Genomic DNA, 12,614 nt, shown 5'->3' with positions numbered 1-12,614 from the left:
CTGAGTATCTGCCATTTGCAATGCAGAATCCTGACAGACACAACTGGACAAGAGAAATCCTGAATAACAAACAGGACCAAATGCTAAAGAAGATTGTATAACAAGTGCCCAGAAAAAGAAACATTAAAGTACTCTCAACATTACTACACACGGCCCTTCACAGTCTGATCTGTGTACTCTGCTTCCCCATCCCATAGGTAGCGGTTTCCAACATGTCCCTCTGTTTACATCAAGACTCTGGGTTACAAACAGGACTCTGTACATTCTACAGGGCCTTTTTTTTAAATTATTAATTTTATTTATTTATTTACTTGTCTGTGCTGGGTCTTCACTGGTGCTTAGGGCCTTCGGTAGTTGCTGCATGGACTTTGTAGTCGTGGTGCACAGGATTAGTTGCCCCGTGGCATGTGGAATCTTCCTGGAGCAGGGATCAAACCCGAGTCTCCTTGCATTGGTAAGCAGATTCTCAACCACTGGATCACCAGGGAAGTCCCATAGAGCCTATTTTTACTGTGCCTTTTCCCTCTATTAGATTCTTAAGGATCTTGGAGGCAGGGGTTGGATTTTATTTCTCTCTCAATTCTTATTTACTGGCCTATTGTTGGATGGATGGAGGAAAAGGAAACTACATACGCAGTCCTATACTTGGTCCTGTAGGCCAAGTGAACTCCCCTTGTCTCCAAACCCACGTTTCTCCTCTAACTGCCATGAGAATAAATAACAATAACCTTCAAGACTTATTGATGGGAGCAAGGTATGTGTGTGAAGAGCTATGTTTTCTAGTGATTCTGCAAATTGGGACTCCAGTCCCACGGTGTTTATCCTAAGCCCTGCTACCCCAGATTTTATATTACAAAGCATGGTGATTGTTTTTCACCTTAATTTGCTTTTCACATCTTTCATCTCTTTGCCCAAAGGTTCCCCTGGCTTCCCCTTAAAAAACGCCACTTCCTTCACAACCCTCTTCAGTGAGATCTGCTCTGATTCTCACTTCCCTTGGGCTGAGAGCAGAGTCAGCATTTGTGCTTGCTGTCTACTGCCACATCCTGACTAGACTGTTGCCCTGGAGGCTCCTTATCACCCTCTTTTCCCAAACATTTTCCATCTCAGCCCCCTAGATCCCCATGCTGGTTTCTTACGGCCGTCATGCTATTTTCCAGAAATCGAGGCTCAGCCTCTGCTTTGTGAAATTTTTCTGAGCACTCCCTGGCTCTGACCACTTAAAAACATGCAGACTGGTCCCAATCCTCACCCCAGGGTTATCAAATGTTGAGGCTTCCCCAGTACTAAAAGTTATCCGTCTTGTGATAGGACAAAGATGACTATACGCGTGCTCCAGACTCCTCCCACCACAAGTTGCCAAAGAGGAATATGGGCCTCCAAGACTGTTCTTTGGGCTTTTATGACACAGAATCCAGGGGAAATGGGGAGGGTGAAAGATGTTCCAGCTGCAGATGGGGAGGAATTTTGAAGCAAGAAGTGAAGGAGAAGTTCCCTCAGGCCGGGCTACCCTCAGGGCCACCCAGATGTGGTCAGATTTGGGATGGACCTCCAGCTGCCCTTGCCAAGCCTTGAGCCCTGACATGGGTTGCTACAGTCCCTAGGGAAAGGAGCACCTATTTCTAACTGGTCTGCCCAGATAAGACATTTTTAAAATTCAGACAAAGATCTCCAAAAAGCCAACAGGTATCAGAGATGTGGATAAGAGAGGGGAACGGGTATGGTGTGTGTCTCCCTCAAAGCGTTTGAAAATGAAGATCAGAATTTGAGTTGACTTTGATATTACTTGTTCTGTTTCTGGGCTCTGCCCTCCAATGGAGTGGCATGGGTGGGTGAAAGATTGAAAGAGTTAAACTGCCTTCTCTTTCTCTTTCTCTTTCTCTTTCCAATCTTGAAGCTCAGAGAAGTGGAGTTTGTCTTCCAGTCCCCAAGCCTTGTTTTCTTCTTCCCCTTCTCGCCAACCAATGGCACCCTCTTCCTTGTTGTCTGGCTGCCCTGAGGGCCCTCCGAGAGGACTCTGAATGTCTCTTGAAACTGTCTCCTTATCCCCACTGCCTTAGCCTTAATTCCAACCTAATCTTCTCTACCTGTAATCTCTGCTGTCACCTGAGGGTGCCCCTAGGTCAGGACCTCCACATCACAGCCCAGAGGGTTATTTTAACAGAGAGACTGGATCACTGTCTTACTTTCGTAATTAAAACTCTTCCCTGGCCTCCTACTTCCCGCAAGGTACATTCCAAACTTTTGATCCTAACCCAACAAACCTTCCATGGTCACCCCTTCCCATCTCTCTCGGCCTTATTGGCCCTTGAAATATTCTTCACTCCAACCCGACCCTTCTTCCTGTGGCCTTATGCTTAGGCCTGCATGATAACTGTAACCTCTAACCCGCCCCTATCTCTATGTTCACCCATCTGTTCTCTACATCTGCATCTGTATTCCTGCCCTGCAGACAGGCTCCTCTGGACCATTTAGCTGATGAATGGATAAAGAAGAGGTGGCAAAGGAATATTACTCAACCATGAAAAGGACTGATATTGGGTCATTTGCAGAGATGTGGTTAGACCTAGCTAGAGTCCATCACACAGAGTGTAGTAAGTCAGAAGGGGAAAAACAATCATATATTAACACATATATGTGGAATCTTTGTTGTTTTGTTTGTGTGCTGGGTCCACCGACCTCACCTTCCTGGAATTATTCATGAGACATAAACCCTCCCCTAATCCCCCCAACACCAAAATGCCCTTTATATGCCAGCCCTCTGCAAGTCTGAGCTTGCTCCACATGACATACGATCTCTTGACAACAGTCAGCCTTACTTGACCCCAGACCTGAGTCATTATATGCAAAATTGCTGATGGTTACTTTTTATAGATCTCTGAGTGTCTCCTCAGAAAAAGGCCATGATGCAACTTTTGGTTTGATTGTGTTTTAGAGTCATAACAGTATCAGCACTCCTGCGATTATTGTAGACTTTCCGAAAATGTTACATGTATTAAAAGAATAAAAGAATCCTTACAGCTGACAGAGGATATGTAGGTTGGCTAAGAGATATTCTTTCATAACAAGTGAAATTTATCTTTTTATACAGAAATGGCCTCTCTGAAAGAGCTTGAGAGGGCTTATACTAAAGCAGCAGAGGTGTTATAAAACACAAACTAACACAAAAAATAAGAAGATAAGAACTAAGGGATTAAAGTAGGAAAAGACTATATCACTGAAACCTAGGCTAAGGAAACCTAATGCATTGAGCTTCCTGACAGTCAAAGCAAATCCTAAAGTGTAACAAGTTGCTTAATTTAAAAGTAAGCCAGGATCTGTTATCTTTATTTAATGGAAATGGACTTTTCCTTTTGTCCAGTTAGCCCTATTCTTTCTAGAAAATGCTCTTCCTCCCACCCAGGTTCTACTCCAATCATGTGGTTAAAATAGAAGCTCTCACCATTTTATTGACCTCTCTGTCTCTTTCATCACACACACAGGCACACACACACACACACACACACACACACACACACACACACACACACACACACACACACACACACCTGTCTGTCCATCAGTGGACTCCTGAGCTGAGCTGCGCTGATGTCATGCCCCATGCCCCTGCCAGTGATTACTCTCAGACTGGGTAATTGAATGGAGCTGGGTCAATCAGCCTTTCTTGGGGACTTTCCAACTGCAGCTACCCCTCAGCGCTCTCTGGAACAGAAACTGAGAGAAGTGAGATTCAGAGCTGCCAACAGGCAAATTCTGCATCGTGAGGCTGTGGTGCACCTGAGCAGCCCCACCTGAGCACCAAGTGAGGGTGGGAAGGGAGCTCCCTGACTGCCTCCAAGGCCTTGTTCCTCTTCCTCCTGGGCTCTGCTGCCTCCTGGCCCTTCCTATGCTTTGGTTATGTGACCAAACACCTTCCTCTTTTGCCTAAGCTGGTTGACTTTGAGTTTCTATCCCTCACAGCCCAGAGGATGCTGACCACTGTAGAACACTGAGCAATGGCATGGATGGTGAGCTCCAAGGTGGTTCTATCAAAAACACAGATATTCTGCATCTGGCCCTCTCATCTCAGGGGCTGTTTGGTGTTTACTATATTAGAATCTAGCTCTGTAAAGGCATTTTCATTGAGGGACAGTTACATATCTGTGTATTTGATTCAGAGATAAAGGTCAGAACTTGAGATGTAAATGATGAAATTATTTCTCTGTTGTGTTTTAGTTGAATGCTAAATGGAACATTATTCAAAACTGGAGAAGAATATTTTTTTCTCTTCCTGATTGAAAGAAGATCCCTATGCCCTAGATGCTAGGGTGGAAGTGACAGAGATGACATTTTATTGAGAATTCAAAAGACCTGATTGCACTCTGCCCTGAGACAGCAACCCCTGGCAGCATCTTCCAAAGGTCTGCAGAAGTCACTCTGTGGGCACGGCACATCTGTGCCCAGAGGGTCACATGAGTGGCCTGCCAAATCCACAATGTTCTGAAGCATTTTGGACTTCCTAACTGCTCCTTCTAGTTTTTCCTGTGGTGACCACGCTTTATCATCCTTCCCTTTTCTGAAGTTGTGCAATAGACTCCTGACTCTGAGTACTTCCTGCTCTGACCAGGATGCCACTTAATCAGTAACAGAACCTGCAGGAGGAATATCAAGTTTTTATTCATGTCAAACATTTACAGGGTGTCTGCTTCTGCAGCAGCAGCTCATCCCACTTTCAAGCTGATTCCAATTCCATATAAGATGGATGATGCCTTCACGCCACACATTCTCACAGGTATGTACAGTTGCGGTTGTTGTTCAGTTGCTCAGGCACGTCTGATTCTTTGTGACCCCAAGGACTGCAGCACACCAGGCTTCCATGTCCTTCACATCTCCCAGAGCTTGCTCAAACTCAAGTCCATTGAGTCGGTGATACCTTCCAACCATTTCATCCTCTGTCATCCCCTTCTCCTCCTGCCTTCAATCTTTCCCAGAATCAGGGTCTTTTCTAATGAGTCGGCTCTTGGCATCCAGTGACCAACATATTGGAGCTTCAGCTTCAACATCAGTCCTTCCAATGAATATTCAGGACTGAGTTCCTTTAGGATTGACTGGTTGGATTTCCTTGCAGTCCAAGGCACTCTCAAGAGTCTTCTCTAACACCACAGTTCAAACCCATCAATTCTTCAGCATTCAGCCTACTTTTTAGTATGCAAAGGACTACCTACAATTTGGAGGGAAAGGAGGAATAAAAATGCTAGTAATGGTCCTCTTCTCTTCTAAGATCTCAGAAACTTTATTTCTAATGCATATGTGACAACAGCAGTGAAATTCCCTAATACTTGTTTAGCTCATATTACCTTAAGCCTTGTTCTCTATCTAATGTAGGCCTGTCACAGAGTAGCTGCATGTAAAGAATCCTTGGCATTTGTTGGCTGCCCGACACCTGAAACCCTCCCTAGGTGTGGCACAACTCTGTTTGAAGATGGTGTGTGGCACAGAAGCCACTTCCCTATCCAGAAGCTACAAAAGCCTGATGCTCACTTTCCCAGCTTCTATCACAGCTAACAACCTAATGTGTCTAACTCAGACTTGACTAATCAGGTAAACCAACTCCAGGCTCTGAACTGGGAGCTGGTAACACAAAGAGGCAGAAACAGAGAACCTATTCTGGTAGAAGCAGCAGAAGTAGCAGCAGCCTCCGGTTTCCCAAGACAGCAGTGGGGTCGCGCCAGGGGCCACAGCTGTGCTAGCATTGGCTTCCAAGTCTTCCTCACCACGGGTTTGAAGTGGCTTTAGGCTCTGGTCCTGGACACTGCCTGGCCTCCCTTGATGCTGTCTGTTTTCTGAGTTTGGTACTCCAGCCTTCGGGAGGAGTTACCTACATAAATCCCTTCCCAAAAGAGTCAATTGATTTCTATTCCTTGGAACTAAGAAATCTGACTTATTGCCAGGAATACAATATTGAGAGAAATAGATTTACAAATGAATCCATTTTATTATGTGTATTTCAAACTAACTCACCAGGAGAGGTCAATGCAAATCATTAGCCTCACTGTGTTGTTGATAATTTGCTGAGCCTCAGAGAAGCCAAACAATTTCTCCAGTATCGCACAGCCAAGAAGTGGCAGGGGAAGGACTCAAATGCCAGTGGCAGAACCTTGAGATGGTGTGCTTTCCACTCTGTCAGCACTTACTGATTCCAGCCCCAGCGATGTCCCATAGGGACTGAAGTCCTGTGCTTTCAAAGCATAGTGTCTCTTCACCTCACACCCTGACCTGCATATTTATTTCTTACTTAGCCCTTTGACCCAGGCCAGTACCCTCAGGCATGCTGGGTCTCTTCTACCGGGATCTGTCAGCTCAGCCCCCAGACTCAAATTGGGTGAGCATTCCTACTGTATCCTGCCTATGCCTGTGTGTGTATGCACACAAAGGCAATCATTTTTACATCTTCTTGTCATTTTCAGCTTATGTGGACCACACTAGTGCATGGCAGGGAGAGGGAGTTAATGGTCTTTCACAGGCAATGTCCTAACAGCCATATTTCTGCCCAGTGGAGCGGTCTATCTTCAGTTTGGGTCCCAATATGGAAACCATTCTTCCTATCGAAGTGAATTCCCTGGAGGGTGAAATGGAGACAAAAGCTATCAACGTGTTGTTATTTAATTGCCAATATTTTGAAGATTAAATTAAATAAAAACGAATCCAACAAAGTTCTTGGCATGCAATAAATACTCAAAAAATGTTAGTTTTCCATTTCCAAACTGTGAAAAGTACTTAATGTGTATTCATGCTTAGTCACTAAGTCATATATGTTACCCCATGGACTGTAGCCCACCAGACTCCTCTGTCCATGGGATTATTCCGGCAAGAATACTGGAGCGGGTTGTCATTTCCTCCTCCAGGGGATCTCCCCAACCCAGGGATCGAACCTGCATGTCCTAAGTCTCCTGTATTGGCGGGCAGATTCTTTGCCACTGAGCCATCTGGGAAGCCCTACGTACTTAATACAAGGTATTTATTACCACGTACTTTATAAAAACAAAATTTTGAAAGCAACCTATATTCATAATGAATGATTTTCATATTATGCATCTGTTAAAAATGGTAGCTAAATAAATAAATAGTGTTTATGAAAACTATGGAACACTATAGGCTAATGACAACAAGAAAAAAGGGTGCAAAGCAAGATGCAGGTTATACAGAAACCATGTTTACAAGTATAAGTATGTAATATAAGCATAAATTCATTGGAAAAGACCCTGATGCTGGGAAAGATTGCGGACAGGAGGGGGAAAGGGACAAAGGAGAATGAGATGGTTGAATGGCATCACCGAGTCAATGGACACAAGTTTGAGCAAACTCTGGGAGACAGTGCAATACAGGGAAACCTGGTATGCTGCAGTCCATAGGGTCACAAAGAGTCAGACACAACTGAGTGACTGAACAACAACAAATAAGTATAAAATATGCCGGAAAAAAGGTGGAAGAACCACCCCCAAAATGAAAATTAACTTTATCAGAAAATCTCCTAACCCCTTACTGCAAAATCTTGCAGCCAGATGTGCTCTGGCGTTCAGAATTGTTTGGCTTTTACCATATCATGAATACTACGTAGCACCTCCAACACTCCTCAGTTCAACACATTAGCACGCACCTCAGCAGTGAATATATGAATAGTGTCTTAAGGAAAATAAAGAGTCTAAGTAGCCTCCTCTCAGTTCAGAAGCTGTCTCTTCACCAGGTGAGTGGAGTTCCAGTTAGATTTGGTGATCAAATAAATTATGGAAAACTTTCCCATTTTTAGTACTTTGGGGATTTTGAAATTGCAGGTAAGAGACTATAGGTCTATAGTACTTAATTATTAACCACCATAATGGTTCTGCCAAAAGGACAATATCAAAGGTGTAAAATACACAACCCAGCGCTAGAAGTACAATTATCAGTTCATTTGAGTTCACCAGCAGTGCCCAGTGTGCCAGTAGCAATCCTCGATGTTTTTGCCATTAGCCAGATTTTAAATCCAGACTCAGACGGCTGTAACTCATCTTTGTTTATTCTATCACCTGCATTTGCTGGCTCCTTTCTAGATAGTTTACATTATTATGGAGAAAACGCCAAGAATTACATCTAAACAGAGCTTAAGAGTAAGCCCAGTTTACACTTGACCCCCTTTCTGCCATCCGGTAATTGGCTAATATAGAATAACTATTAATAAACTGTACCCACAATACTCTTCCCATTCCTGGCCTTGAGCTTGATTTTTGTAGCTAGTGAGTAAAGTCCCCTTATCACAGCCTCAGGGAACCAGACCCACAGACTTGAAGTACTGAGGTACAAGGCAGGGGCCAAGTCCAGGCAGAGATTTCAGGCATCAGCAGCAACAAATGAGCTTGCTGTTGATAGCCTCAGCCTGGAAGCTTATATATTCACATAGGAAGAGTGGCTCATCACATAGGACTAAGGGTAGCCTGACAACCCCTACCTACATCACTGGTACTTTCCTCCCTCTGCCAACCCTGGGAATCACAACACGATTGCCCTCATGGGTCAACCTCAGAATTTGCCATATTCTGCAGTGAGATGCTCACCTGCAAACGGGCAGAACCACTGGCTTAAATGGAGATGATTCCGTAAGTGTGGCCTGGTACGCAGGATGCACAAGCCCTTCTAATGACTTTGATTTGGGGAACTGTCCAGAAGCAAACCAAATGGCAGCTTAGTAGCAATCTTATAAAAGACACTAGAGGTCTTATAAAAGTTTTGAAAACATTGTTATAAATGTTAAACCTGTACTTCCCTAATTTTTTCTAAGCTTTATTCTCCCTCACCCTTTTCTCAGCCTCAACTCTACTCTAGTGTTTTCCCAGCTTCCTCATTCCACTCTAGACTTTTAAATAGGCCCCCAAAGGGAACTACATTGTCTGAGTTACTAATATAGTCCCTATTTACAGCCACTGTGTTTACACAAGCAGCTAGACAGTAGCTGGGCAGCAGGTTCACAGAAGCTGTTTGAGATAATGGGAGTGAGAAAGATGCTGGGGGTGGATAGAACTGACAGGTCTTCTGATGCACTGGACCACATGAAACATAACCATGGAGAGGCTGTGAGCAAAAAATACCCCGAAAACTAAGCAAATGGAAAAAAAAAGAGTGAGTTATTAACTTCAGCAAAGACAAAAAGTTTTATAAGAAAGAAAATGTAACCTTAACATACAATTTGGCTCAACAGAAAACAATGGTTCATGGGTATAATGTACACTTTTAATACAAATATATCAAAAATGTGATAGTATTATACTGAGAGATTATAGGTAAGGGAGATGGGTTTAAGTGCTAAATCCTTATCAAACATACCTGAAAATTAATGAATGATGTCTAACACTGAAAAATGAAAGAGCAATAAAAGAATATTTTTATAGAAATATAAATATCATAACAGAAGAAACAGTAACAGCTAAACATCGAAAATGGTGGACTCTAGCGATCAAGACTGACAGGTGGAGGAAGTGAAGAGGAATTTTTGGTTTTCATTATTAGCTTTTAAATACTGTTTGACTTTTTGTTAAGTATTTGCATGTAGTATTTTGATTAAAATAATTTTTTATAAAAGTAAATTTTATTTGAAAGGCTATGAAATGATGGTTCACAGAAAATCCCATGGATGGAGGAACCTGACATGCTACAGTCCATGGGGTCGCAGGGTGTTGGGCACAACTGAGCACAAAAGAACTGCAGATGACCCTTAAACATATGAAAATATATATGGGCTTCCCTGATGGCTCTGTGGTAAAGAATCCGCCTGCCAGTGCAGGAGACATGGGTTCCACCCCCGGTCCGGGAAGACCCCACATACCAAGAAGCAATTAAGCCTGTGCACCACAACTGTTGAGCCTGCGCTCTAGAGCCCAGGACCGCAATTACTGAAGCCCGTGCACCCAAGAGCTCGTGCTCCTCAGCAAGAGAAGCCACCACAATGAGAAGTCTGCACACCACAGCCATAGGGTAGTCCCCACTCTCCCCAGCGAGAGAAAAGCTCATGCAGCAATGACGACTCTACACAGCAAAAAACTAAATGATTCATTGAAAAAAATTTCAAAAACATACCCCCAAAAAACAGATATTTGACCTTATCAAAATTGAGACATGCTAATTAAAACTACCTTGAGATACTATTTCTCATCTATCAGATTGGGAAAAACCCCAAAGTTAGATGCTATCCTGTTCTGGGAAGGTTGTAGGGAGCTCAAAATTATTGAACCCCTTTTAAGAAGAATTTGGCAATAGCCACTAAACTGCAGCTGCATTTCTCTTTGACTCAGCAAACTCTCATCTAGAAAGGCTCCCCCAGACATTCCTACATGCATATGAAAGGACATAAAAGATTATTCATTATAACATTGTTTATAATAGCAAACAATTAGAAACAATCCAAATGTCTGTCGATAGAGGATTGGTTAAATAAACGATGGCTCGATCACTAAGTGGAAAATATTTATATTCTCAATGAAGAAGGAAAAAAAAACCTACAAAATTTTACAACCAGCTTCAGGCCCTCCAGAGTTCAGGGGGCTATGTCAGAAGCCTCTCAGACAGAGCAGACTCTCTGCCCTTCCAAAGCCTGACCATAAGAGGAACTTGGCTCCCAGGCCCTTTCAAAATCTTAGAAACAAGCCAGGCAGTGAGGCAGTATAAGACTCGATGTCAGTCTTGGGTCCCAACCTCACTTGGGCACTGTGTTAACTGAGACACTCCAAGCTTGGGTTCCTCATCAAGAATTGGGGAGACAATTCCCCACATCCGGGGGGCTGTCATGAGGATTAAGTAGGACTGTATGTGACACAGGGGGCACAGGGCTTTACCTACAATAAGTGGTCAACAACACAAGTTATTTTAAACAGTAGCACCGGAAAAAAAGAATCCTGTCTCCAGGATTGCATTCATTATAGGGGGACAGTCACCCTGGAAATACCAAGATAAGAATCAAAAAAAAAGAATGGAAGGAATTCCCCTTCATGACCAGGCAGTTTGGGAAGAGACTTGTCATCCACTGGCAGACGCATTCACCACGTGGCTGCCTCCAGCTTTTCGTTGCCCTATGGCTGTTTCTGGGGCTGACACACATTTTCCCGCATGCACGCTCCCTAAGTATTCTAGATCATCAGGCTCCGAAGGACCTGAACCCAAACACCTTCTGTTTGGACTGAGAAACCCCAGGACTAGAGAAACCAGTACGCAAAAACACATAGCTGGCAGTCCTATTTCGTAGCCAGGTCGAGCACCTAATGAAACTGGTAATCAGGTACTTGTTTTATGATAGCAGTTTTCTAGTGACTCAAAGCAAAAAGAATAAACCTGAAAGTGAGTGCTCAGCTCATACATAGGCTAAATTGACTTTCATTCATTTCTGAAAGGGGTTGTGATCAGTGTGAAAGCATATGATCGATACTGGTGGAGTAAGTAATGTGTTTATATATGTCAACCCAGCCTTATAGCTATGCCTACATGTTACCTTTTACATGCTTCTTGTGGAGTAAAGCCTCCAATTGAGGGGCAGTTTGTATTGCAATAAAAACAAAAATTTCTAGAATGTGCCCAATCTGTGCTCCAGCAATGACTAGATATGTCATGCTGGGTTTTCATTTCCTCATCTGTAAAAGGGCATATCAGGCACTTTAATCATGCTGTTGCAAAAATAAAATCAGATAATTGTCGGCTTGGCACATAGAGACCCTACTTCCTACAAACCCAGATATCCCCTTGCCTGGTCTACATACGGGACCTGATCAGTTTCACAACAGCATGTAGACCTTGCTCTTTGAATTCCAAAGATTTCCCCCTAAGCATCTCAAAAAATAAAATAAAATACCTTCCATAATATTTACATAAGTAAATAGCTTTTCATTTCCTCAGCCAGAACCAAGAGTTAAGAAGAATCTTGAGAAGAAGAATTACAATTTTTATTTCTTTTCAAGTTCCCCAAATACCCTTTGCATCCGCATTTCCCTTGGGAACTGATTCCCACCATGTCTACATTGATCTGAAAAACTCTGGATCCAGCCAAATTCACAAGGTTCCTGATTCTCCCACATTCCTTCCCCCAAGAATTTGCTCACTACATGGTTCTTAGCTGAAATAGACTGAGGTGAAGAATTTCAACAGAGATATATCAAGCATTTACTAAATTCTCGGCACTGTGTGAAACTCTTCCCTCTCACATTTAATTATGATAATAATCCTGAGAGATAAGCATCAGTGTTCCCATCTTACAGATGACGAAACAGGAACTCAGAGCATTAAATTACTTGCCTAAAGTCCAGGCTCAGGAAGGGGCAGGGTGGGTTGGAACCCCGATCTCTAAGTTTGTTTTAACTAGGCATCTCTAACTTCTAAAGCACCTTTGTAACTGCTTTCCCTTCCCACCCCACTCCCTACACAACAACAGAAGCCCCTGCTTTTCAGTAAGTCATTGGCTAACTTTAAGAGTAGCCACATCATTTTCTCCATATCTGTTGCTGAACAAAGACAGCATTATGTTTCCAGTACAGTAGTCAGGTACTGGGGGGAAAAAAATCCCATAACTTCAGTAATTTTCCACCCTCTGGACTAATACATATACACATTAAAGCTCACCA

General features: G+C 43.2%; 1 protein-coding gene across 1 annotated transcript in view; it reads right to left on the bottom strand.

The window, feature by feature from the left end:
* KLHL6 (kelch like family member 6) overlaps positions 1-12,614 on the bottom strand; it is an 81,909-nt gene that overhangs the window by 68,762 nt on the left and 533 nt on the right. The window lies entirely within an intron of this gene.

The sequence above is a fragment of the Ovis aries genome, chromosome 1, assembly GCF_016772045.2.
Source record: "Ovis aries strain OAR_USU_Benz2616 breed Rambouillet chromosome 1, ARS-UI_Ramb_v3.0, whole genome shotgun sequence".
Taxonomy (NCBI): Eukaryota; Metazoa; Chordata; class Mammalia; order Artiodactyla; family Bovidae; genus Ovis; species Ovis aries.
The sequence above is the reverse complement of the archived record's forward strand: the minus strand, read 5'-3'. Positions and strand labels throughout refer to the sequence as shown.